Raw genomic sequence first — 27226 nt, 5'->3', positions numbered from 1 at the left:
ACTCCATCTTCAAATTTTTCTCTGCTCCTTCACATGATCCTCTCTCTGTCTCAATCTCTGTGTGTGTGTGTGTGTGTGTGTGTGTGTGTGTGCGTGCGTGTGTGTGTGTGTGTGAGAGAGAGAGAGAGAGATCTCCCTCTGCTTCTCTCTTATAAGGACACTTATAATGATATTTACAGCTCACTGGATAATCCAGGATAATCTCCCCATCTCAAGATTCTTAATCACATCTGCAAAGACCCTTCTTCTATGTAAGGTAATGTTTATAGTTTCTAGGGATTAGAACCTTATATCTTTGGGATCATCATTCAGCCTACTATAGGCATGCACTCTGTTCTCTCTCACACTCATAGTAACACTATACTATTCTAGGAGTCACCAGTGGACGACTTGGAGAACACTAACTAATAAGTGCTTATTGAGCACCTGCTCTGTGCTGAGCTCTGTCCAAGTTGCAGCAGCAAAACAAAAGAAGTATGAAACACAACCTCTGCCTTGAAGTAAAAGACAAATATGGTTGGAAGAAAAGACTCATACATAAGTGACATAAATAGAAACTCTACAAAACAGAAGATAGTCATATAGTATAGATTATAAATGCTATAAGAGTTCAAATAAAGGAGATCTTTACTTAAAAATAATAGAAAATATTAGCAGTTTTAAAGCCTGCAGTTTTTCAGAGACAATCTACATTTTTCACTATTTGGGGAGTTCCATATAAAACTACTTGTAACACCTACAAGGCACAAGTGAATAAAAAACCGGATGATTAAATAATCAGTGGTATTATTGACTTTTGCAAAAGCTTGAAGCAGTGTCTTATATCCAACTGGTCATCTTTGTTATTAATTATAATTGGATGTTGATGATACTCTGTATTGAAGTACAAATTGGTTTGTAGAAGATGAATTTCTTTTTTTTTTTTTTTTTTTGAGACAGTGTCTCACTCTGTTGCCCAGGCTGGAGTGCTGTGGTGCTATTACAGCTCACTGAAGCCATGACCTCCCAGCCTCAGGTGATCCTCCCACCTTAGCCTCATGAGTAGCTGGGACTACAGGCACATGCCACCATGACCAGCTAATTTTTTGTAATTTTCTTTGTAGAGATGGGGTTTTGCCATGTTGCCTAGGCTGGTCTTGAGCTCCTGGGCTCAATCTATCCACCCACCTTGGCCTCCTAAAGTGATAGGCTTAAAGGCGCAAACCACCACATCCAGCTGGAATCAGAACTATCAATAAAATGGGGCATATTACCAGAAACAAGATGTATATGCTTGAAAGTGTTCAGTGGGCCTTGTAGTGGATGTCCAAACATTCGTTCCAGTCCAGTTATATTGCCAGGTATTTGTTTCTGTATTGGGTACCTACAAGGAGGAGATAGTCCCTTCTTCCTCTAGACTTTGCCATATCTGGATATGATGCTTGGGATTACTTAGCCACTTTGCTACCAATATTTGCAAATCTAAGAGCTGGATAGAACTTGGTGTATGATGGCATTACTGAAAGGATATATTGAGCAACTGCAGATCTTGCCCTGTTCAGACCTCTTATTAAGTGAGTTAAGACAATTCCTTCTTCTTTAAATCAGTCTTTATTTGGTTTCCTAATATTCTTAGCTGATACAAAGTATAAAAATAAAGAAACCATGTATGTCTTAATGCAATTTGAAAAAGAGAAAGCAACAAAATACAGAATATATATGAAAATATGTAACTGCTAGGAATGGTTAACACTTAAATGGGATTTATTTGGTATTTATTATAGGTTGGATATGGGACTAAATTTTTTATATATACTAACTAATTTAATCTTTACAGTGCTTCTAATTAGGTGGTTACCATTATCATCCCCATTTAGGAGATGACAAAGTATCGGTTGTTAATTTGCCAGTAATTGGCAGAGCCAGGATTAGACCCCAGGCAGTCAAATTCTCGACTCTAATTCCAGGCACTGTAATTCCAGTGCTCTAATACATTATGCTAGACTGCCTCTTGCTTCTCTTTATTCCTCTCTGATTTTTTTTTTAAGTGGCTATTGGTCCAGGTGCTATGGCTCATGCCTGTAATCCCAGCACTTTGGGAGGCTGAGGTGGGTGGATCACAAGGTCACAAGTTCGAGACCAACCTGGCCAATATGGTGAAACCCTGTCCCTACCAAAGATACAAAAATTAGCTGATCGTGATGGCACTTGCCTGTAGTCCCAGCTACTTGGGAGGCTGAGGCAGAAGAGTGGCTTGAACCCGGGAGGCGGAGGTTGCAGTGAGCCAAGATCATGCCACTACACTCCAGCCTGGGCAACAGAGTGAGATTCCATCTCAAAAAAATAAAAAGCAGCTATTTCAAATAATTAAACAAATATATGTCAACATCCCAAATTGCACTCAATAGGTGGTTAAAAGACATATGTATGCTGTATCAGTTATCTATTGCTGAGTGTACTAATCTGTTCTCACACTGCTAATAAAGACATACCTGAGACTAGGTAATTTATAATGGAAAGTGATTTAATTGACTCACAGCTCAGCATGGCTGAGGAGGCCTCAGGAAACTCACAATCATGGCAGAAGGGGAAGCAAACACCTCCTTCTTCACATGGCGGCAGGAAAGAGAAGTGTCAAGCAAAAGGGGAAAAGCCTCTCATAAAACCACCATATCTCATGAGAACTCACTCGCTATCACAAGAACAGCATGGAGGTAACTGCCCCCATGATTCAATTACCTCCCACCGGGTCCCTCCCATGACACATGGGGATTATGGGAACTACAATTCAAGGTGAGATTTGGGTGGGGACACAGCCAAACCATATAATTCCATCCCTGCCCAAATCTCATTTCCTCACATTTCAAAACATAATCATACCTTTCCAACAGTCCCCCAAACTCTCAACTTAGTCCAGCATTAACCCAAAAGTACATGTCCAAGGTCTCATCTGAGACAAGGCAAGTCCCTTCTTCCTATCAGCCTGGAAAATCAAAAGCAAGTTATTTATTTTCTAGATATAATGGGGGTACAGGCATTGGGCAAATACACCCACTCCAAATGGGAGAAATTCACCAAAACAAAGGGGCCACAGACCCCATGCAAGTCCAAAATCCAATAGGATTTAAACCTTATAATGTATCTTCAGCCCTGCCAAATGCTGTGTTCAAAATTTTTAATTATTTTTGAGGTTTTTAAGTTAGCATTTTTTTTACATTGTGACTGCATTTTTCCCACTTCACAGCTGAGTTCCTATTTGTATTGTCTCATGTATAAAAGTGTCATTAAAACTTAACCAGTCATTAAACCTTAAAGTTACAAAATGATCTTCTTTGACTCCATGTCTCACATCCAGGTCACACTGATGCAAGAGGTGGGCTCCCATGGCCTTGAGCAGCTTCTCCCCTGTGGCTTTGCAGGGTACAGCCCCTGACCTGGCTGCTTTCACAGGCTGGCATTGAGTGTCTGCAGCTTTTCCAGGTGCATGGTGCAAGCTGTCGGTGGATCTACCGTTCTTGGGTCTAGAGGACAGTGGCCCTCTTCTCACAGCTCCACTGGCCAGTGCCCCAGTGGGACTCTATGTGGGGGCTCTGACCCCACATTTCCCTTCTGCACTGCCCTAGCAGAATTTCCCCATGAGGGCTCTGTCCCTGCAGCAAAGTTCTGCCTGGATATCCAGGCATTTCCATACATCCTCTGAAATCTAGGCAGAGGTTCTCAAACCTCAATTCTTGACTTCTGTGCACCTGCAGGCTCAACACCACCTGGAAGCTGCCAAGGCTTGGGACTTGCAACCTCTGAAGCAACACCCTGAGCTGTACCTTGATCCCTTTTAGCCCCAGCTGGAGTGGCTGGGATGCAGGGCACCAAGTCCTGAGGCTGCACACAGCAGGGAGGCCCTTGATAGGCCCAGGAAACCATTTTTCCCTCCTAGGCCTCTGAGGCTGTGATGGGAGGGGCTGCCATGAAGTTCTCTGACATGTCCTGGAGGCATTTTTCCCCATTGTCTTGGTGATTGCATTTGGCTCCTCGTTACTTATGCAAATTTATGCAACTGGCTTGAATTTCTCCCCAGAAAATGTATTTTTCTTCTGCATTGTCAGGCTGCAAATTCACTTCTTAAATGCTTTGCTGCTTAGAAATTTCTTCCACCAGATACTCTAAATAATCTCTCTAAAGTTCAAAGTTCCACAGATCTCTAGGGCAGGGGCAAAATGCTGCCAGTCTCTTTGCTAAAGCATACCAAGAGTCACCTTTGTTCTAAATCCTAGGAAGTTCCTCATCTCCATCTGAGACCACCTCAGCCTGGACTTAATTGTCCATATCTCTATCAGCGTGTTAGTCAAAATCAACAAGTCTCTAGGAAGTTCCAAATTTATCACGTCATCCTGTCTTCTGAGCCCTCCGAGTCTCTAGGAAGTTCCAAACTTTCCCACATTTTCCTGTCTTCTTCTGAGCCCTCCAAACTGTTACAGCCTCTGCCTGTTACCCAGTTCCAAAGTTGCTTCCACATTTTTTGATATCTTTACAGCAGCACTCCACTCTTTATGGTACCAATTTACTGTATTAGTCTGTTCTCACACTGCTAATTAAGACATACCTGAGGCTGGGCATGGTGACTCACACCTGTAATCCCAACAATTTGGAGGCTGAGATGCATGGATCACCTGAGGTCAGGAGTTCAAGACCAGCCTGGCCAACATAGCAAAACCTCGTCTCTACTAAAAATACAAAAATTAGCCATGCATGGTGGTGCATGCCTAAAATGCCAGCTCTTGGGAGGCTGAGGCAGGAGAATCACTTGAACCTGGGAGGTGGAGGTTGCAGTGAGCTGAGATCACACCATTGCACTGCAGCCTGGGCAACAGAGCAAGACTCCATCTCAAAAAAATAAAAAATAAAAAAAGATATATCCAAGACTGGTAATTTATAAAGAAAAGAAGTTTAATTGACTTACAGTTCCACAGAGATGGGGAGGCCTTGGGAAACTTACAATCATGGTGGAAGGGGAAACAAACACATCCTTCTTCACATGGTTCAGGAAGGAGAAATGCCAAGCAAAAGGAGAAGAGCCCCTTATAAAACCATCAGATCATGTGAGAACTCACTATCACAAGAGCAACATGGAGGTAACCGCCCCCATGATTCAATTACCTCCCACCAGGTCCCTCCCACAACACAGGGATTATGGGAACTACAATTCAAGATGAGATTTGGGTGAGGACACATCTGAACCATGTCACTGAGTAGCAAACCAGCCCCAAATTCTGTGGTTTACAACAAAGACAATTATTTATTTATCTTGCCCATCAGTCTTTAATTTGGGCAAGGCTCAGCAAGGATGCCTTATCCCACAGCATCACCGGGGTGGCTGGTTTGGGCACTGAAGGATATCCCTTCAAGATGACTCACCCATGTGGCTAGCAAGTTGCTGCTGGCTGCTTACCCAGCACAGCCCAGGCTGAAAGCTGGGGCCCTCAGTTATGCTCCACTTAGGCCTCCTCATTGGCTTCTTGGGCTTCCCTACAGAATGGTAGCCCAGTTCCAAGAGCAAGGGTATTAAAATAACCCAAGCAGAAGCTGTTTTGCATTTTATAACCTAGCCTTGGAGGTCACACAGTGTCAGTTCTGTCAGTCACAAGGCCAGACAGAATCAAGGAGAACATAGATCTCACTTCTGAATGAGAGGAGTGTCAAAGAAGAGCATGTGGGTTGTTTGGTTGCTACAGACAGATTGGAAGAATATACTCTGCCACAAACACTTTTATACATGAGACAATACAGATAGGAAGTCAGATGTGAGGTGGGAACATGCAGTAACAATGTAAAAAATGCTAAATTAAAAATCTCCAAAAGAATTAAAAATTTTGAACAGCGTTTGGCAGGGCTGAAGGTACATTATAAATTGGTTTAAATTTTTTTGAACACTACTTGATAGTATTCATACTCTGAAATAATATAAAAATATGGAAGCATTCTAAATACTAATAAGTTAGTAAACACGGTGATTCCATATTGTTTAATAATTATATGGATAGTAAAAATGGCAACTTTGTAAACTTATAAGTAAATGGACACACAAAACAACACAAAAATAGTATGCATAAAGTACTAGAATTGTGCAACAGGTATATATATATAATGACAGATTAGAAGTGAATAGAGAACAATAGAAATAAAATTGAATGGTCATTGTGTTCTTTTTTCTATGAACTTGCTTAAATGTATGGTACTAATAAATAATTTTAACACACTATATAAATTAAATGTATCACAAACTCCAAAAATCATAAATACAATACGTTAAAGAAAGAACTCACAAAAGATACAGCAATCCCACTACTGGGTTTCTATCCAAAGGAAATGAAATCAATATGTTGAAGAGATATCTGCACTCCATTGTTTATTGCACATATAGACAATATATGGAATATATATATTACCCAAGATATGGAATAATAATATATTAATATATATAATAATAATAGCCAAGATATGGAATCAACCTAAGTGCCCATCAACGGATGAATGGATAAATAAAATGTGGTATATATATACAATGGAGTACTATTAAGCCATAAAAGAAAACATGGCCAGGTGCAGTGGCTCGTGCCTATAATCCCAACACTTTTGGAGGCCAAGGCAGTCAGGCAGATCACTTGACCAGCCTGGGAAACACAGCAAAACTCCATCTCTACAAAAAATTAGCTGAGTGTGGTGGCATGTGCCTGTAGTCTCAGCTGCTTGGGAGGCTGAAGCAGGAGAATGACTTGAGCTCGGGAGTTTGAGGCTGCAGTGACCAAGATCATGCCACCGCACTCCAGCCTGGGTGACAGAGTTGAAACCCTGTCGCAAAAATTAATAAATAAATAAACAAATAAATATAAAAAATAAAAGAGAACAAAATCCTGTCATTTGCAACAACATGGATAGAACTAGAGGTCATTGTGTTAAGCAAATAAGCCAGGCACAGAAAGACCACATGAACTCTCTCATATGTGGAATCTAAAAAAGCTGACCTCATAGAAGAGAAGAATAGAATGGTGGTTACCAGAGCTTGCGCAGTTAGGGGACAAGGGGACTGGGAGATGTTGGTCAAAGAATATGTAATTACAGCTATATAGGAGGAATTTTAAAATGTCCAGAGTAGGCAAATAAATACATGATTGTTCAGGGCTGGAGGGGTAGAGGAGAAAGGATGGGTTTTGGAGGGTGGAGAGAAATGGAGAATGAGTACTAATTGTTATTAAGTTTCTTTTTTGGAGGATGAACATGTTCTCAAATGATAGTGGTGATGGTTTCACAACTCTGTGAACATACTAAAAACTATTGGATTTTACACTTTGAGTGAATTGTATGATATGTGAATTATAACTCAAAGCTGTTTAAAAAAGTCAAAAAATAGAACCATCCTACTTTTATCATGTATAGGCTAGTAGATACTATTGATTAACAACATGGAATATTTAGTTAAGAATAATTTGCTTGCCATTTAGAATTTAGAAGAATCACTGAGCTATAAAGTGGAGGCTTCTGGTACAACTTAAAGCAATAGTCTATAAAGTTAAATCTTGCCCACTCTTCTCTGCATGCTTTTTGTTATTATGGTAGAACTATCTTTCTAGGAGATTAAATTGGAATGGAGGACTGTGCAGAAGGGTCTCTCTACCCACCTGCTCCAATGCCTTAAGTTTGCAAAAAGTTATAAAGAGAGAGAAAAATTAATACTATTGCTTGAAAATAACAAAATGTGCTATCAGTATATCTAAATTTTTTTAAAATTCCAGAAATATTGAAAGCATATTATCAGATTAACAGAGCAAACCTCAGTTTAAAACGTAATGTAAAGCCTAGTGCAGATTATAACAAATGTACCAAACTGCTGCTGGATGTCGATGGTGGTGGAGGCTGTGTGTGGGAGTGGGTGGATTATGTAATTTTGGCTCCATTTTGCTTTGAACCTAAAACTACCCTAAAAAATAAAGTCTATTAATTTAAAAAACAAAACAACAAAAAACCTAGCGTACCAGAGACTTTACAGGTAGGAGTTGTTGCAAGAATGTTCACATGTTCTAAGCTTTGGATTTAGCTTATGTTCTAGGCATTGGATAAAGGAAGAGGAGAGTTCTTTGGTCAACTGCTTTGGAAGCAGAAGGCAAAAAACATTTACTGGTAGGACACTTAATGCAGAAAAACAGGGACATTCTTCAGAGCATGATTTTTAGCTGGAGGTGATATTACTCCCACCAGGGCAAAACTTAGGTCTTGGGTGGGAAATTTTGGGGAAAGAAAACAAAAAAACCTAAATATTGCTATAGTCTGTGGCTCCAACAGGCCACAGTACGTACACAGAGATGTAGCCCATCTGTGGTACTAACATTTCATGAAGGAGAGGTGGTAATTAGGGAAAAAATGTCTACAGAGTTTCCTTAGGAGGGTGATAATGAAAAAAAGATTGAGAAGCATTGCTCCAGAACGTAGTAACCCAGAAGAGGGGTGGAAGAAGGGATGGGCTGCTAGTTTTGACATCTCTGGCCTGGCTCATCCACAAGCAGGGCTGTGCAATCACAAAGATCAGCAGCAAGCCAAGAATCACCAGACTTTTAAGGAAAACCAACACTGTGAAAGACAGGCACCAAACCCAATAAATATAAGTATGAATGCCCAAGGAAACAGTTAATAGAGCAAACAAGATTTTAAGTTGGACTATAATTAAAAACCTTAGAGCTATAAAAGGATACTGCAACCACAATAGCAGGTAGTTTTTAAAGTATCAGTTATTGATTTTGAAAATAAAAAATATGGGCCAGAGGGCCAGGCACGGTGGCTCACACCTATAATCCCAGCACACTGGGAGGCCGAGGCAGACAGATCACCTGAGGTCAGGAGTTCGAGACCAGTCTGGCCAATATGGTGAAACCCTGTCTCTACTAAAAATACAAAAATTAGCTGGGCCTGGTGGCATGTGCCTGTAGTCCCAGCTACTCAGGAGGCTGACGCAGGAGAATCGCTTGAACCCAGGAGGCGAGGGTTGCAGTGAGCCAAGATTGCACCACTGCACTCCAGCCTGGGTGACAGAGAAAGACTCCATCTCAAAGGAAAAAAAAAAACAATGGGCCAGACGTGATGGCTCACGCCTGTAATCCCAGTACTTTGGGAGGCCAAGGTGGATGGATCACTTGAGGTCAGGAGTTCGAGACCAGCCTGGCCAACATGGTGAAACCCCGTTTCATCTAAAAATACAAAAATTAGTCGGGTGTGGTGGCACACACCTGTAATCCCAGCTACTTAGGAGGCTGAGGCTGGAGAATTACTAGAACCCCAGAAATGGAAGTTGCAGTGATCCGGGATCTTGCCACTGCACTCTAGCCTGGGTGACAGAGTGAGACTCTTTCTCAAAAAAAGAAAAGAAAAAAAAAATATGATCACTGAAATAAGGGGCCTACTAGATAAACCAAATAGCAGAATAAATACAGCAAAGAATAAAATAGTGAACTGTAAGAAATGAGCGCAAGAATTCAGCCAAAGTGGAGCATACCACACAGAGATGGAAAGCACAGCTGAAAAAGGAATAAAACAATAAGTTCATGCATCTTAATTGCATAATTGTATGTTTTTTGGGGGGGTGACAGAAAAAACTTATACCTACAGATAGATATGATAGGTAGTCTTCTAAAATGGCCCCATTTTCTTTTCCTTTTTATAGGAGGGGAACTTCCTAGGACAACTTTATAAAATTCTTACTTCATAGAGTTATTGTGAGAATTATTATCACAAGATGAACCTCATTTGCGCAGCTCACGAAGTAAGACACTTTCCTTTATTCTCAACTGCACTACCATTACCTTACTGTGTGACTAAGATCTTTTTTGTCATTACATGGTGAGATCTTAGCATCAATAAGCAGGTTTGAAATGATTCAGTACTTTCTCTAACTTTATTGCACAATAGTAGTGAGTAGAGCACTGAGTCAGTTGGAGAAAAAATAGCCTGTCTTAAGTCAAGTGAGTAAGAACCATGAATAATAGAAGCCCTCAAACTGCATATTAATTGCACTTTACAATTAGTTGTTAGCTGTAATAGGAAACTAATCATCCACATGTTATAGGTTCAGGAAAATAGAAAGGCAGAGTTTGCATGATTTTTTCAATCCTGTCAAACAACAGCAATATCGGGACATCCCATAATTCCTTTCTGCTATTCCACTGGACTTCTGCAATGCACTTGTGGCTCATGTAGACTTAACGATTCTCTGGTAGAGATAATAGCAAATATTGATTGAACACTATTATATTTCAGGCATGTAGGTGCTTTACATGTATTAACTTAGGTAATTAATCCACAGGACATCCATACAAGGTAAGTATTACTATTATCCCCATTTTACAGGTGAGAAAATTGAGGCTCAGAGATGTTCAAGCAATGTGCCTAACAGCTAGTGACAGAGTCCAGGGTGAACCAGGCAGTCTGGCTCCAAAGCCTATGCTCTTAACTTTGTGTGCAGTGGAGACACTTCAGGTTTATAGACTGAGACTGGAAGTACTGGAGGCTTTGAAGCGTTTCCTAGGGTGGAAGTAGAGAAATGCATTGCACTACCGGGCATCTCAGACATTTCAGAAAGAGTTGTTACTGGCTGGCAGTAAATGCTGATTCCGCTTCCAACAGTTTACTTGTATCTTACTTTGTTACTCTTTCTCTAGACTTATTTTCTTCCTTTTTCTCTATGGCTTGAGATTAAGCCTGACTAAGGAGGAGGGTGGCCATAAGTACCAAGTTGGCAGGCCCCTTGTACTGAACAGTGTGTACACATGAGAGAGCAGTTTCAAGGTACCAGGGGGAGGCACACATATGGTGATCTTTCAAATTTCAAAGTAAAGTATGGGAAGCCTACTTTCATTCTTTTGTCATATTGGTGTTTTTCCAATTACATCTGCTATTGGTTTTGTTTTTGTCAAGATTTTCATAGAAAGACGTATCTGTACTACACTAGCTTGTGACTGTGTTTAAAAAAATTATAATAGTAATATATGCTCATCATAACAAAAAATTGAAGAGCACAGATTTGCATAGAGCAAAGAACCTTCCTTTGGGGCAGAGATTTAAATGCAAATATGAACCTTAAATTACTAGAAGAAAATATTGGTGAATTTAAATAATTATCTTAGAATGAGGGAAGGACTCTAGGCATAAAATAATACCGTGTAATAATAAAGGAAAACATCAGTACATTAAATTGCATAAACTTTCTCATGAAAAATGTACCATAAAAAACCAAAAAGATAACAAAAGCAGGGGGATACAATTTTTAATACTGTGAGAAATTGCTATTTTTAAAAACCATACAAACAGCTGCTTCAAATCAACAAGAAAATTATAATTAAATAGAAAAGCAGGCAAAAGGCATGGAAGTTTAACACAAAAAGCCTATAAAATGGATGTAATGGATGTATTTTTCATATGATTACTAAAGATTTAAACTTGGAGACGGAGTTTCACTCTTGTCATCCAGGCTGGAGTGCAATGGCACGATCTCAGCTCACTGCAACCTCCGCCTCCCAGGCTCAAGTGACTCCTGGGTCAGCCTCCCAACTAGCTGGGATTACAGGCGCCTGCCACCACACCTGGCCAATTTTTGTATTATTAGTAGAGACAGGGTTTCACCATGTTGGCCAGGCTGGTCTCGAGCTCCTGACCTCATGTGATCCACCTGCCTCGGCCTCCCAAAGTGCCGGGATTACAGGCATGAGCCACCGTGCCTGGCTGATTTAAACTTTTTATAGTATCCAGTGTTGGCAAGGATGTGAAGTAAGTAGGCTCACATACTCTTAGTGGAAGTAGAAATTGATATAACCTTTTGGAAGGCAATATAGCAGTATTTTTTTTATTATACTTGAAGTTCTCAGGTACTTGTGCACAATATGCAGGTTTGTTACATAGGTATATGTTGCAGGAAGTCAGGGACCCTGAATGGAGGGCCCAGCTGGAGCCGAGTCACAAAAACATAAATTGTGAAGATTTCATGGACATTTATCAGTTCCCAAAATTAATACTTTTATAATTTCTTACACCTGTCTTTACTGCAGTCTCTGAACATAAATTGTGAAGATTTCATGAACATTTATCACTTCCCTAAAATACTCATAATTTCTTATGCCTGTCTTTTTTTTTTTTTTTTGAGACGGAGTCTCGCTTTGTCACCCAGGCTGGAGTGCAGTGGCGCAATCTCAGCTCACTGCAAGCTCCACCTCCCGGGTTCACGCCATTCTCCGGCCTCAGCCTCCTGAGTATCTGGGACTACAGGCACCCGCCGCCATGCCCAGCTAATTTTTTGTATTTTTTTTAGTAGAGATGGGATTTCACCGTGTTAGCCAGGATGGTCTCAATCTCCTGACCTCTTGATCCCCCTGCCTCGGCCTCCCAAAGTGCTGGAATTATAGGCATGAGCCATCGCGCCTGGCCACCTGTCTTTACTTTAATCTCTTAATCCTGTTATCTTTGTTGGCCAAGAATGTATGTCACCTCAGGACCACTATTGTACAAATTTATTGTAGAACATGTATGTTTGAACAGTATGAACTCTGATTGTAAAACGTGTTTTAGCAATATGAAATCAGTGCACCCTGAAAAAAACAGAATAACAGTGATTTTCAGGGAACAAGGGAAGATAACCATAAGGTCTGACTGCCTGCGGGGATGGGCAGAATAGAGCCATATTTTTATTCTCACAGAAAGCCTATAGACAGATGTGCAAGTAGGAGAAATATCGCTGAATTCTTTTCCCAGCAAGGAATAACCCTGGGGAAGGAATGCATTCCTAGGGGTAGGTCTATAGACAGCCACTCTGGGAGTGTCTGTCTTACATGGTTGAGATAAGGACTGAAATACGCCCTGGTCTCCTGCAGTACCCTCAGGCTTACTAGGATTGGGAAATTCCAGCCTGGTAAATTCTAGTCAGACTAGTTCTCTGCTCTCGAGCCCTGTTTCCTGTTAAGATGTTTATCAAAACAATATGTGCACAGTGGGACATAGAACCTCATCAGTAATTCTAATTTTGCCTTTGCCTTGTTATCTTTATGGCCCTTTGAAGCGTGTGATCCTTGTGATCTACTCCCTGTTCGTACACCCTGTCCCCTTTTTAAAATCCCTAATAAAAAATTGCTGGTTTTGCGGCTCGGGGTCATCATCACAGTCCTACCAATATGTGATGACACCCCTGGAGGCCCAGCTGTAAAATTTCTCTCTTTGTACTCTTTCTCTTTATTTCTCAAACTGGCCAACACTTAGGGAAAATAGAAAGAACCTACATTGAAATATTGGGGGCTGGTTCCCCCGATAGGTATACATGTGCCATGTTGGTTTGCTGTACCCATTAACTCGTCATTTACATTAGGTATTTCTCCTAATGCTATCCCTCCCCCAACCCTCCACCCCCCAACAGGCCCTGGTGTGTGATGTTCCCCTTCCTGTGTCCATGTGTTCTCATTGTTCAACTCCCACTTATGAGTGAGAACATGCGGTGTTTGGTTTTCTGTCCTTGTGATAGTTTGCTGAGAATGATGGTTTCCAGCTTCATCCATGTCAAAGGACATGAACTCATCCTTTTTTATGGCTGCATAGGATTCCATGGAGTATATGAGCCACATTTTCTTAATCCAGTCTATCATTGATGGACATTTGGGTTGGTTCCAAGTCTTTGCTATTGAGAATAGTGCCACAGTAAACATACGTGTGCCTGTGTCTTTATAGTAGCATGATTTATAGTCCTTTGGGTATATACCCAGTAACAGGATTGCTGGGTCACACAGTATTTCTAGTTCTGGATCCTTGAGGAGTCACCACACTGTCTTCCACAATGGTTGAACTAGTTTACAGTCCCACCAATAATGTAAAAGTGTTGCTATTTCTCCACATCCTCTCCAGCATCTGTTGTTTCCTGACTTTTTAATGATCGCCATTCTAACTGGTGTGAGATGGTAGCTCATTGTGGTTTTGATTTGCATTTCTCTGATGACCAGTGATGATGAGCATTTTCTCATGTGCCTGTTGGCTACATAAATGTCTTCTTTTGAGAAGTGTCTGTTCATATCCTTCATCCACTTTTTGATGGGTTTGTTTGTTTTTTTCTTGTAAATTTGTTTAAGTTCTTTGTAGATTCTGGGTATTAGCCCTTTATCAGAAGGATAGATTGCAAAAATGTTTTCCCATTCTGTAGGTTGCCTGTTCACTCTGATGATGGTTTGTTTTGCTATGCAGAAGCTCTTTAGTTTAATTAGATCCCGTTTGTCAATCTTGGCTTTTGTTGCCATTGCTTTTGGTGTTTTAGTCATGAAGACTTTGCCCATGCCTGTGTCCTGAATGGTATTGCCTAGGTTTTCATCTAGGGTTTTTATGGTTTTAGGTCTTACATTTAAGTCTTTAATCCATCTTGAGATAATTTTTGTATAAGATGTAAGGAAGGGATCCAGTTTCAGCTTTCTACATATGGCTAGCCAGTTTTCCCAGCACCATTTATTAAATAGGGAATCCTTTCCACATTGCTACTTTTTGTCAGGTTTGTCTAAGATCAGATGGCTGTAGATGTGTGGTGTTATTTCTGAGGCCTCTGTTCTGTTCATTGGTCTGTATATCCGTTTTGGTATCAGTACCAAGCTGTTTTGGTTACTGTAGCCTTGTAGTATAGTTTGAAGTAAGGTAGCATGATGCCTCCAGCTTTGTTCTTTTTGCTTAGGATTGTCTTAGCTACGCAGGCTCTTTTTTGGTTCCATATTAACTTTAAAGTAGTTTTTTCCAATTCTGTGAAGAAAGTCATTGGTAGCTTGATGGGGATAGCATTGAATCTATAAATTACTTTGGGCAATATGGCCATATTCACAATACTGATTCTTCCTATCCATGAGCATGGAATGCTCTCCCATTTGTTTGTGTCCTCTTTTATTTCATTGAGCAGTGGTTTTTAGTTCTCCTTGAAGAGATCCTTCACATCCTAAGTTGGATTCCTAGGTATTTTATTCTCTTTGTAGCAATTGTGAAGGGGGTTTACTCATGATTTGGCTCTCCGTTTGTTATTGTTGTATACGAATGCTTGTGATTTTTGCACATTGATTTTCTATCCTGAGACTTTGCTGAAGTTGCTTATCAGCTTAAGGAGACTTTGGCTGAGACGATGGGGTTTTCTAAATATACAATCATGTCATCTGAAAACAGAGACAATTTGACTTCCTCTTTTCCTAACTGAATACTCTTTATTTCTTTCTCTTGCCTGATTGCCCTGGCCAGAAATTCCAATACTATGTTGAATAGGAGTGATGAGAGAGGGTATCCTTGTCTTGTGCCTGTTTTCAAAGGGAATGCTTCCAGTTTTGCCCATTCAGTATGATATTGGCTGTGGGTTTGTCATAAATGGCTCTTATTATTTTGAGATACATTCAATTAATACCAGTTTATTGAGAGTTTTTAGCAAGAAGAGCTGTTGAATTTTGTCGAAAGTGTTTTCTGCATCTATTGAGATAATCTTGTGGTTTTTGTCTTTGGTTCTGTTTATGTGATGGATTACATTTATTGATTTGAGTATGTTGAACAGCTTTGTATCCCAGGGATGAAGCCGACATGATCATGGTGGATAAGCTTTTTGATGTGCTGCTGGATTGAGTTTGCCAGTATTTTATTGAGGATTTTCACATCGATGTTCATCACGGATATTGGCTTAAAATTCTCTTTTTTTTGTTGTGTCTCTGCCAGGCTTTGGTATCAGGATGATGCTGGCCTCATAAAATGAGTTAGGGAGGATTCTCCCTTTTTCTATTGATTGAAATAGTTTCAGAAGGAATGGTACCAGCTCCTCTTTGTACCTCCGTTAGAATTCAGCTGTGAATCCATCTGGTCCTGTGCTTTCTTTGGTTGGTAGGCTATTAATTATTGCCTCAATTTCAGAACCTGTTATGGGTGTATTCAGAGATTCGACTTCTTGTAAGTTAGTCTTGGGAGGGTGTATGAATCCAGGAATTTATTCACTTCTTCTAGATTTTCTAGTTTATTTACATAGAGGTGTTTATAGTATTCTCTGATGGTAGTTCGTATTTCTGTGGGATCGGTGGTGATATCCCCTTTACCATTTTTTATTGCATCTATTTGATTCTTCTCTGTTTTCTTCTTTATTAGTCTTGCTAGTGGTCTATCTATTTTGTTGATCTTTTCAAAAAACCAGCTCCTGGATTCATGGATTCTTTGAAGGGATTTTTGTGTCTCTATCGCCTTCAGTTCTGCTCTGATCTTAGTTATTTCTTGTCTTCTGCTAGCTGTTGAATTTGTTTGCTCTTGCTTCTCTAGTTCTTTTGATTGTGATGTTAGGGTGTTGATTTTACATCTTTCCTACTTTCTCATGTGGGCATTTAGTGCTATTAATTTCCCTCTACACATTACTTTATATGTGTCCCAGAGATTCTGGTATGTTGTGTCTTTGTTCTCATTGGTTTTAAAGAACATCTTTATTTCGCCTTCATTTCATTATTTACCCAGTAGTCATTCAGGAGCAGGTTGTTCAGTTTCCATGCAGCTGTGCAGTTTTGAGTGAGTTTCTTAATCCTGAGTTCTAATTTGATTGCACTGTGATCTGAGAGACAGTTTGTTGTGATTTCTGTTCTTTTACATTTGCTGAGGAGTGTTTTACTTCCAAGTATGTGGTCAATTTTAGAATAAGTGTGGTGTGGTGCTGAGAAGAACGTATATTGTGTTACTTTGGGGTGGAGAGTTCTGTAGATGTCTATTAGGTCTGCTTGGTCCAGAGCTGAATTCAAGTCCTGGATATCCTTGTTAATTTTCTGTCTTGTTGATCTGTCTAATATTGACAGTGGGGTGTTAATCGGACAGTCTCTGATTATTATTGTGTGGGAGTCTAAGTCTCTTTACAGGTCTCTAAGAACTTGCTTTATGAATCTGGGTGCTCCTGTATTGGGTGCACATATATTTAGGATAGTTAGCTCTTTTCGTTGAATTGATCCCTTTACCATTATGTAATGGCCTTGTCTCTTTTGGTCTTTGTTGGTTTAAAGTCTGTCTAATCAGAGACTGGGATTGCAACCCCTGCTTTTTTTTGCTTTCCATTTGCTTGGTAGATCTTCCTCCATCCCTTTATTTTGAGCCTATGTGTGTCTTTGCATGTGAGATGGGTCTCCTGAATATAGACCACCAATGGGTCTTGACTCTTTATCCAATTTGCCAGTCTGTGTCTTTTAGTTGGGGCATTTAGCCCATTTACATTTAAGGTAATATTGTTATGTGTGAATTTGATCCTGTCATTATGATGCTAGCTGGTTATTTTAACCATTAGTTGATGCAGTTGCTTCAAAGTTTCGATGGTCTTTACAATTTGGCATGTTTTTGCAATATCTGATACTGGTTATTCCTTTCCATGTTTAGTGCTTCCTTCAGGAGCTCTTGTAAGGCAGGCCTGGTGGTGACAGAATCTCTCAGCATTTGCTTGTCTGTAAAGGATTTTATTTCTCCTTCACTTATGAAGCTTAGTTTGGCTGGATATAAAATTCTGAGTTAAAAATTCTTTTCTTTAAGAATATTGAATATTGGCCCCCCCACTCTTCTTGCTTGTAGGGTTTCTGCTGACAGATCCGCTGTTAGTCTGATGGGCTTCCCTTTGTGGGTAACCTGACCTTTGTTTCTGGCTGCCCTTAACATTTTTTCCTTCATTTCAACCTTGGTGAATCTGATAATTATGTGTCTTGGGGTTGCTCTTCTCAAGGAATATCTTTATGGTGTTCTCTGTATTTCCTGAATTAGAATGTTAGCCGGTCTTGCTAGACCGGGGAAGTTCTCCTGGATAATATCCTGAAGAGTGTTTTCTAACTTGGTTCCATTCTCCTTGTCACTTTCAGGTACACCAATCAAACGTAGATTTGGTCTTTTCACATAGTCCCATATTTCTTGGAGGCTTTGTTCGTTTCTTTGCACTCCTTTTTTTCTAATCTTGCTTCTCACTTTATTTCATTAATTTGATCTTCAATCACTGATATCCTTTCTTCCGCTTGATCGAATTGGCTATTGAAGTTTGTGTATGCTTCAAAAAGTTCTTCTGCTGTGTTTTTCAGCTCCATCAGGTCATTTATATTCTCTACACTGGTTATTCTGGTTAGCCATTCATCTAACCTTTTTTCGAGGCTTTTAGCTTCCTTGCAATGGGTTAGAACATGCTCCTTTAGCTCAGAGAAGTTTGTTGATACTCACCTTCTGAAACCTACTTCTGTCAACTCGTCAAACTCATTCTCTGTCCAGTTTTGTTCCCTTGCTGGTGAGGAGTTGTGATCCTTTGGAGGAGAAGGGGCATTCTGGTTTTTGAAATTTTCAGCCTTTCTGCTCTGGTTTCTCCCCATCTTATCTACCTTTGGTCTTTGATGTTGGTGACCTACGGATGGGGTTTTGCTGTGGATGTCCTTTTTGTTGATGTTGATGCTATACCTTTCTGTTTGTTGGTTTTCCTTTAAACAGTCAGGCCCCTCAGCTGCAGGTCTGTTGGAGTGGACCTCTCCAGACCCTGCTTGCCTGGGTGTCACCAGTGGAGGTTGCATAACAGCAAATATTGCTGCCTGATCCTTCCTCTGGAAGCTTCGTCCCAGAGGGGCACCTGTCTGTATGAGATGTCTGTTGGACCCTACTGGGAGTTGTCTCCCAGTCAGGCTGCACGGGGGTCAGAGACCCACTTCAGGAGGCAGTCTGTCCATTATCAAAGCTTGAACACCATGCCAGAGAACCACTGCTGTCTTCAGAGCTGTCAGGCAGGGATGTTTAAGTCTGTAGAAGCTGTGACCACAGCTGCCCCTTCCCCCAGGTGCTCTGTCCCAGGGAGATGAGGGTTTTATCTATAAGTCCCTGACTGGGGCTGCTGCTTTTTCTTCAGATATGCCCTGCCCACAGAGGTGGAATCTAAAGAGGCAGTCGGCCTTGCTAAGCTGCGGTGGGCTCTGCCCAATTTGAACTTGCTGGCAGCTTTGTTTATACTGTGAGGATAAAACTGTCTACACAAGCCTCAGCAATGGCAGATGCCCCTCCCCCTACCAAGCTTGAGTGGCCCAGGTGGATCTCAGACTGCTGCGCTAGTGGGGAGAATTTCAAGCCAATGGATATTAACTTGCTGGGCTCCCTGGCGTGGGACCCACCAAGCCAGGCACTGGAGGGCATCTCCTGGTCTGCTGGTTGCAAAGACCATGGGAAAAGTACAGTATTTGGGCAGAAGTGTACCATTCTTCCCAGTATAGTCTCTTATGGCTTCCCTTGGCTAGGAAAGGGAAATCCCCTGACCCCTTGCGCTTCCCAGGCAAGGTGATGCCCCACCCTGCTTCAGCTCACCCTCTGTGGGCTGTACCCACTGTCCAATGAGTCTCAATGAGATGAACCAGGTACCTCAGTTGGAAATGCAGAAATCACTTGTCTTCTACCATCTTGGAAGAGTCTCCAACAATATAGCAGTATTTATGAACATTTTAAATTCTCAGACTTTTTGACCAAGCAATTCCACTAGAAATTCATTTTATGCACATATTGATACACACATACCACAATGTGTGTCACCGTGCCATGTTTGTAATGGGGAAAAACTGCAAAAGACCTAAATATTCTGCAGTGGGAGAAGCTATGTTGTGTCACTTCCACAAAATAGTACCCAGTGTTTAAATAATGAAGCAAAACTAAATGTGCTTAGTTGGAAAGATGGCCACAATATATCATTTAGTGAAAAAGGCAATTTGCAGTAAAACATATATAAAATGATCCCATTTGGGTATGTGTATTTTATAGTGTATATATGTGTGTATGTGGTGTGTGTGTATTGGCTAGGATGCTTTTGTTGCAAGTAAATGGAGAACCATGAAATATATTAGGTTCCATAGTTGGAAGTGCAGAGGCTGGTTAGGTTTAGGGTTGGTATGAGTGGCTTAATCCAGTGGCCTGACTCTTTTTCTGTGATTCTCGTGGCTCAGCTTCCTCTGCTGACTTTTCCTCAAACTGGTTCCACATTTGGGGGTCACCTCCAACCTTGGTTCTCTGAGAAGAAACCCCCCCCAGCAAATTTCTCCTTGAATCTCATTACTCTGAACTGGGCCATGAGAGCAACTCATGTGCTCATTCTCAACCCAGTCCCTAGGACAGGAAAATATCCTTTGCCAATGGCTTAGGCCTGGATTTCTGAACCAGTTACTGGTAAGGGAAAAGGATGTAACATAATTATCAAAGACTAATCAGGGCTTACCCAAGAATTAGAACTCACCAAATGAAATGGCAATTATACATGGAGTGGAATGAAGTCAAGGGCTATGGGGGTAAACACAAATTTTTATTTTTCCCTTCGTAGCCTTCTAAACTGTTAACTTTTTTTTAATAGTTGCATGTGTCTGACTCAGGATCTTAGCAGGAAGCATATGAACAGATGGCATACTCAAAAGGGCTTAATAAAGAGACTTTAACGAAAGGACTATTTACCTAGGTGTGGGCAAGGTTAAAGGAACAAAAAAAGAGGTCGTGAAGCATGCAGGTACTAACAACAGCAGGAAGTTATTTCTACTCCTAGGCCTGAAGGGGAAAGGGGGTAGAGGTGGGGTGAAATGGTGGTGAGGAAGCCTCAAGTGAGCCTGTGCTGAGCAAGAGGAATGAAAAGCAGCTACTGCCTGAACAGTAGTGAGCCAGGAAGTGGGTGCTCATGTGGGGCAATAAATAAAGACTTGCCGGGCGTGCTGGCTCACACCTGTAATCCCAGCACTTTGGGAGGCCGAGGCGGGTGGATCACGAGGTCAGGAGTTCGAGACCAGCCTGACTAACATGGTGAAACCCCATTGCTACTAAAAATACAAAAATTAGCGGGGCATGGTGCCTTGTGCCTGTAATCCCAGCCACTCAGGAGGCTGAGGCAGGAGAATTGCTTGAACTCAGGAGGTGGAGGTTGCAGTGAGCTGAGATGGCGCCACTACACTCCAGCCTGGGTGACAGAGCGAGACTCCGTCTCAAAAAAAATAATAATAAATAAATAAAAATAAAGACCTCTTGCTCTCTGTCTCCTGATGGTGCCTCCCATTAGCCACCAAACCAGAAACCAGAGAACATGGGTGAGACAATCTGTAGAGGTCAGCTTCTGGGTCTCAGAGCAGTGGGAGAAAGATGGAGAATCAGTGATCTCGGGGGAGAGCACACGGGGGAGACAATCAGCCAGCATAGCTTATTTTACCTAATTGAAAACATGAATGCTCCTTCCTTCCTTCCTTTCTTTCTTTAGGAGTTTCACTCTTTTGCCCAGGCTGGAGTGAAGTGGCATGATCTTGGCTCACTGCAACCTCTGCCTTCTGGGTTCAAGTGATTCTCCTGCCTCAGCCTCCCAAGTAGCTGGGATTACAGGCATGCACCACCATGCCTAACTAATTTTTGTATTTTTAGTAGAGACAGGATTTTGCAATGTTGGTCAGGCTGGTCTTGAACTCCTGACCTCAGGTGATCCACCTACTTTGGCCTCCCAAAGTGCTAGGATTACAGGCATGAGCCACTGCGCCTGACCTACATGAATGCTTTTTTAAAATTAAAAAAATGTGGGAAATTCTTTCACATGCTACAACATGGATGAAGCTTGAGGACATTATGGTAAATGTTAAATAAGCCAGTCACGAAAAGACAAATACTGTATAATACCAGTTATTTGAGGTAACAAAAGTAGTCAAACTTATAGAGACAAAGTAAAGGGAGTTGTTAATGAGTATAGAGTTTCAGTTTTACAAGAAGAAAAAGCTCTAGAAATCTATTGTACAACAACGTGAATGTACTTAACACTACTGAACTGTACATGTAAAAATAGTTACGATGGATTCTAGCCATTGTAATAGCTATGTAGGGATATCTCATGCTTTTAATTTGCAATTTCCTACTGACATGATGTTGAGCTTTTTTTTTTTTTTTTTGAGACGGAGTTTCGCTCTTGTTGCCCAGGCTAGAGTGCAATGGCCCGATCTCGGCTCACCACAACCTCCACCTCCCAGGTTCAAGCAATTCTTCTGCCTCAGCCTCCCAAGTAGCTGGGATTACAGGCATGCACCACCATGCCCGGCTAATTTTTGTGTTTTTTTTAGTAGAGATGGGGTTTCACCATGCTGGCCAGGCTGGTCTCGAACTCCTGACCTCAGTTGATCCCCCTGCCTCAGCCTCCCAAAGTGCTGGGATTACAGGCGTGAGCCACCGCGCCTGACCTAAAAGTATTTAATCTTAACAAAATCCAGCTTATCAATTCTTTTGCTAACAGCACCAAATACTGGCAAAGATGAGGAACAACAAAAACTTTCATTTATTTCTTGTAGAATGTAAAATGAAACAGCCGCTTTGGAAGACAGTTGGCAGTTTGGTAAATATACTCTTACAATATGTTCTAGTCTGTTTTGTGCTGCTATAACAAACACCTGGGACTGTTTAATTTATAAAGAACAGCATTTTATTTCTCACAGTTCTGGAGGGTGGGAAATCCAAGATCAAGGCACCAGCAGGCTCACTGTCTGGTAAAGGATCCTCCATGCTTCCAAGATGGTACCTTGTTACTGCACCTCACAGAAAGGAAGAACACTGTGTCCTCACACACTAGAGGGCAGAAAGGCAAGAGGAGCAAATGCTTCACAAAACCATTTTCTTTTTATAAGGTACTTAATTCCATTCACAAAGGAGTAGCCCTCATGGCCTAATTGTCTCTTAAGGCTTCACCTCACCAGATGTGGTGGTATCCACCTATGGTTCCAACTACTTGGGAGGCTGAGGCCAGATGATCATTTGAGTTCAGGAATTCAAGACTAGCCTGGGCAACATAGCAAGACCCTATCTTTAAAAAAGGAAAAAAGATCCACTTTTCAGTACCATCACATTGGCCATTAAGTTTCGACACCTGAATTTTGGAGGGGATACATTTAAACCATAGTGCCATATGATCCAGCAATCATGCTCTTTGGTGTTACCCTAAGGAGTTGAAAACTGTGTTCACACAAATACCTGTACATAGATGATTATAGCATCTTTTTTCATAATTGCCAAAACTTGGAAGCAACCAAGATGACTTCAGAAGGTGAATAGATGAATGAACTGTGGTACTTTATATAGTGGAATACTGTTCAGTGATAAAAAGAAATGAAATGAGATATCAAGCCATGAAAAGATATGGAGGAATCTTAAATGCCTATTATTAAGTGAAAGAAGCCACTCTGAAAAGGCTACATACTGTATGATTCCACTATATGACACTCTGGAAAAAGGCAAAACTATGGAGATATTAAAAAGATCAGTGGAGGCTGAGCATCGTGTGATTCATACCTGCAATCCCAGAGCTTTGGAAGGTCTGAGTGGGAAGATAGCTTGAGGTCAGGAGTTTGAGACCAGCCTGGGCAACATAGTGAGACCTTGTCTCTACAGAAGAGTTTTAAAATTAGCTGGGCATGATAGCATGCACCTGTAGGTCCAGCTACTCAAGAGGCAGGGGCAGGAGAGTTGCTTGAGCCCAGGAGTTCAAGGTTGCAGTAAGCCATGATCACACTACTGTACTCCAGCCTGGCGAACAGAGCAAGATCCTATCTCAGAATAAAAAAAAAAAAAAAAATCAGTGGTGGCCAGGCACGGTGCCTCACACCTGTAATCCCAGCATTTTGGGAGGCTGAGGCAGGTGGATCACGAGGTCAAGTGTTCGAGACCAGCCTGACCAACATAGTGAAACCCCGTTTCTACTAAAAATACAAAAATTAGCTAGGCATAGTGGCACGCACCTGTAGTCCCAGCTACTCGGAAGGCTGAGGCAGAAGAATCGCTTGAACCCGGGAGGCGAGGTTGCAGTGAGCCAAGATCACACCACTGCACTCCAGCTGGCGACAGAGCGAAACTCCATCTCAAAAAAATAAAAAATAAAAAAAGTCTATTAAAAAAATGGTTACCATAGTAAATTTTATGTTCTGTGGTGTTTTTTTAAATCACAATATTAAAAATTATAAGTCCTTTCTTTATTCTCCATCCCCCAATCCCATTTGCCAGCAACAAAGACCATTAACAGTGTCCATATTTTTAATCAGATTTTAAACTTCACACTCTTTTATTTCCAAATGATTATTTGAAGACAAATACTGTGTTCAGAGTATTTGAAGGCAAAGACTATGCTCAGAAAGAAGTCCTGACTCAGAAAATACAAATTTGAGAGTTCCTGGCATGGGTGTGATACTTCTGTCATGGGAGTGGACAAGCTCTTTAGGGACTATGTGCACAGAAAGCAGAAGAAGCTAAGGGGAAACCCAGGGAAACCTAGATTAAAGAGTGAGAGAGAGAAGGGGAAGTCTGCTAAGAATGAGAAATAAACAAAGAACTAATAGAAAAGGCATGAACCAAGAGCAGATAACATTTTAATAATAAACGTGGCCAGGCACAGTGTCTCATGCCTATAATTTCAGCACTTTGGGAGGCCGAGATGGGAGGATCACCTGAGGTTAGGAATTTGAGACCAGCCTGGCCAACATGGTGAAACCCTATCTCTACTAAAAATACAAAAATTAGTCTGGCGTGGTGGCATGCATCTGTAGTCCCAGCTACTTAGGAGGCTGTGGCAGGGGAATTGCTTGAACCCCAGAGCCAGAGGTTGCAGTGAGCTAAGATCATGCTACTGTGCTCCAGCCTGGGTGGCAGAGCAAGACTCCGTCTCAGGAAAAAAAAAAAAAAAATGCATAAGTCAAAACCACAATGAGATATCATTTCACACCCATTAGGATGGCAATTATCAAAAAACCTGAAAAGAACAAATGTTGGAGAGGGTATTAAAAAGTGCATTGCTGGTGGGAATGTAAAATGGTGTAGACACCGTGGAAAACAGTATGATGGGTTCTCAGCAAGTTAAAGATAGAATGTTTAACATAGAATGTTTAGTATGATGCACCAGTTCTACTTCTGATTATACACCCAATAGAATTGAAAGCAGGGACCCAAATATTTGTACACCAATGTTCATAGCAGCACTACTCACAATAGCCAAAAGGTGGAAAGAATGCAGATGTCCATTGATCAATGAATGGATAAACAAAATGTAGTTTATACATACAATGGAATATTATTCAGCCTAAAAAAGAATGAAGTTCTGATTCACGCTATGATGTGGATGGATCTTAAAAACATGCTGACCGGGTGTGGTGGCTCATGCCTGTAATCTCAGCACTTTGGGAGGCCGAGGTTTGTGGATCACTTGAACCCAGGAGTTTGAGACCAGCCTGGGCAACATGGCAAAACCTTGTCTGTACACAAAATACAAAAATTAGCCCAGGATTTTGTGTCCTTGTAGTCCCAGCTACTCAGGAAACTGAACCCAGGAGACAGAGGTTGCAGTGCATGGAGATTGTGCCACTGCACTCCAGCCTGGGTGAAAGAGTGAGACCCTGTCTCAAAAACAAACAAACAAGCAAAACCATTATGCTAAGTAAAATAAGCCAATCACAAAAAAAAATTGCAAAATTCGAATTATAGAATTTAGAATTTAGAATTAAAATAGGCAGAATCATAGTGACAGAGTAGAGTTGATGTTACCAGGAGCTGGGGGAGGGAAAATGAGGAGTTATTGTTTAATGGGTTCAGAGTTTCAATTTGGGAAGTTAAATAATTTCTAGAGATGGATGGTGATGTTGGTTGAACAGCAATTTGAATGTACTTAATGTCACTGAATTGTGTATTTAAAATGGCTAAAATAATAAATTTTATGTTATGGGTGTTTTATCACAACAAAAAGAGGAATAAATGCATAAAGAAGCCAGACACAAAAGAGTACATACTGTTTGAGTTTATTTATATGAAGTTCAAGAATAGGCAAACCTAACTGGAGGTGGGGATACAGCCAGAACAGCAGTTACCTTGGTGTATGCATGCAGGAAGGAAATTGGAGAAAAGAAGAAACAAACTGTACATTCAAGGAGTTTGAAAAGGGGACAAATATTATTATAAATAAAGGGTAATGTTGGCTAGGAAGCCTAGCCTTTTTTAGGAAGGGGAAAATTGAATGTATTTTTAGTTCGAGAAACAGATGGAGAGAGAGGGAAGGATGACAATGCAAGAGAGGGAAGAGACAGATGACATCCGGAGGTGTGAGTGAAGGGAACAAAAAAGGGAGGGTGGGACTAGCCTTAGAAAGGGGTAGGGACATATCTTCCGCTGTGCCTAGGAGAAAAGGGAGCAAGAATGGGTGAGATTGGCTAAGCGAGGAAGTGGAAGGGAAACACATCAAAGGAGTCAGAATTGCATAGTTTTTCTTTTCTTTTATCTTTTTGAGACAGGGTCTTGCTGTATCAAGGGTACACTCCCGGGCTGGAGTGCAGTGGCACCATCTCCACTCACTGCAACCTCTGTCTCCTGGGCTCAAGTGATCCTCCCATTTCAGCTTCTGAGTTGCTGGGACTACAGGTGCACTCCACCACTCGCAGCTAAATTTTGTACTTTTTGTAGAGAGGGGGCTTCACCATGTTGCCCACGCTGGTCTCCAATACCTGGGCTCAAGCAGTCTGCCCACTTTGGCCTCCCAAAGTGCTGGGATTACAAGCATGAGCCTCAGTTCCTGGCCGTTTTTGTTTTTTTTTTTTACTATACTGAATTGCCTCCTCCTACCTGCTCTGTATCACCAATATGCTGGCAGAATTCAACCACTCTGATCTATTTCTTACTCTAAAACTAAGGCTATGCCACTAACTACCATTTCCAAAATCATTTCTGTTGACATTTTTCCCATCTGAACATATAGGTATTTGATCAGAAGACCTCTACGGTTTATGCAAGCTACAACATTTTGTTTTGTTACAGATGTGAATTTTAGAATAAATCAGTTGGAAAATATATGTATTTTTAATTTCCTCTGTGTCCTGAGTTTAATAAGTGCAGCTGGGAAATAGACGTACTTCCAAAATTATGTTGGTAATACAAAGCTATCTGCCTTTCTTACAAAAATTCTGAGTTGTTTTTCTTTTTTTTTGAACTGAGAATTTTCTTTTTGTTTTACAAGGAAAACTGATTTCAGACTTAGATAGCGAGATTAAATATATCCACATGCAATTGATGTATCAAAATTTTGTTAGAAGGAGGTAAATAATTGGAACAGGTTTCTCTCTGTCAATTCAGAACAGTGAAGACTTCATTGTTGTGTATTAGCCCATGATAAGATTCTGGGGCAGCTGCAGGGTGTATAGTCTCATTTCTTCAGAAGCAGAGGCCTTTGCTGAAGAGC

General features: G+C 41.0%; 1 protein-coding gene across 2 annotated transcripts in view; it reads left to right on the top strand.

The window, feature by feature from the left end:
- The window catches only part of MED4 (mediator complex subunit 4), a 153638-nt gene that overhangs the window by 12754 nt on the left and 113658 nt on the right, over positions 1–27226 (top strand). The gene's annotated exons all lie outside the window — the stretch shown is intronic.

Source organism: Hylobates moloch, unplaced genomic scaffold (genome assembly GCF_009828535.3).
Source record: "Hylobates moloch isolate HMO894 unplaced genomic scaffold, HMol_V3 SCAFFOLD_4, whole genome shotgun sequence".
Taxonomy (NCBI): Eukaryota; Metazoa; Chordata; class Mammalia; order Primates; family Hylobatidae; genus Hylobates; species Hylobates moloch.
The sequence above is the reverse complement of the archived record's forward strand: the minus strand, read 5'-3'. Positions and strand labels throughout refer to the sequence as shown.